The sequence below is a fragment of the Cebus imitator genome, unplaced genomic scaffold (genome assembly GCF_001604975.1).
Source record: "Cebus imitator isolate Cc_AM_T3 unplaced genomic scaffold, Cebus_imitator-1.0 Scaffold111, whole genome shotgun sequence".
NCBI lineage: Eukaryota > Metazoa > Chordata > Mammalia > Primates > Cebidae > Cebus > Cebus imitator.
Genome location: NW_016107426.1, coordinates 980568 through 982164, shown reverse-complemented (window position 1 = coordinate 982164; position 1597 = coordinate 980568).

The following is a 1597-nucleotide window of genomic DNA, read 5'->3' as shown; positions in this document are numbered from 1 at the left end:
GAATTAAATAGGACACACACACACACACACACACACGCACGCGCTCACCTACATCTGGCATTTCTCCCCTTGCTATCTCTCCCCACCCCCCCACCCCCCCCCCCCCCCCCCCCCTCCCCCCCCCCCCCCCCCCCCCGGTGATTGGGTATGGAAAGTTGGTCCGATTGCAGAATTTATTTTAAATGATCCCCGCAACCTCGGGAAGTGAATCCGCTGCCAAAAAGCATTTGTGCTTATGGTAAATCTAGGTCTTAAAATTCTGTAGACTGGTACCTATATGATTTTAATAGATGAGTCTCAGGAAGACTCTCTCAAACTGTTATTTTTGTTGTTGTTGTTGTTTAAAAACTTACTTGAGGCCGGACTTTGTGCCTCATGCCTGTAATCCCAGCACTTTGGGAGGCCGAGGCCGGTGGATCACAAAGTCAAGAGATTGAGACCATCCTGGCTAACATGGTGTAACACTGTCTCTACTAAAAATACAAAAAACTAGCCGGGCGTGGTGGCCGGTGCCTGTAGTCCCAGCTACTCCGAAGGCTGAGGCAGGGGAATCGCTTGAACCAGGGAAGCAGAGGGTGCAGTGAGCCGAGATCGTGCCACTGCACTCCAGCCTGGGCAATAGAGCCAGACTCCATGTAAAAAACAAAACAAAAACAAAAAACTTACTTGAAATATACTAGAAATCACATATACATAATTTCACACACACACGCATACACACACTACATAAAGAAGTAATTCCTTTCCCTACTTCTTTCATCCTATAGAATCTGTGGAGTTATAACCATTCTTAATAATTTGATGGGTATTCTTTCCATTTCCCCCTTAAGTTTATATATCTAGAACTAGAGCTAGAGTATATGCCTGCCTACACACCCACACACAGACACCCATACATATGTATTCAAACATAAGGTATGTATATCCACATGTATTCAAACACAGAATTATGTTTAGGTAATTATGGTTATATGCTGGTACGCCAGAGCCAGACTGCCTGGCTTCCCTTCCAGGCCCTAGGTGGGTAACTTTGGGTACTCAGCCTCTCTATGCCTGGACTTCATCTTTGAAATAGGATATAATAATATTAATCTTATAAGGTTCTTGTGAGAATTAAATGAAAGCCCTTAGAACAGGCATTGACACCCTGTGAAGGTATTAGTTATTTTGATGATGATGCATTTTGTCTGCAACTTGATTTTTATTTAACATATGATGGAATGTAGACAAACCTAGCCATTTTCAATGATTCCAGAATATTCCACAGCATGAATATACCATTGTTTATCCAACCATTTCTCTCTTGATGAACATTGCAGATTTTTTTCTTGTAGTTTTATGATTACAAATAATGCTGCAATAGTTTTCTATATATAGTCTTTATAAATTTGTATTTATTTTTTAGAATTTATTTATTTATTTATTTATTTTGGGACAGAGTCTTGCTCTGTCGCCCAGGCTGGAGTGCAGTGGTGCGATCTCAGCTCACTGCAACCTCTGACTACCAGGTTCAAGCGATTCTCCTACCCAGGCCCCCTGCGTAGCTGGGATTACAGATGCTCGCCACCATGCCCAGCTGATTTTTGTATTTTTTTTT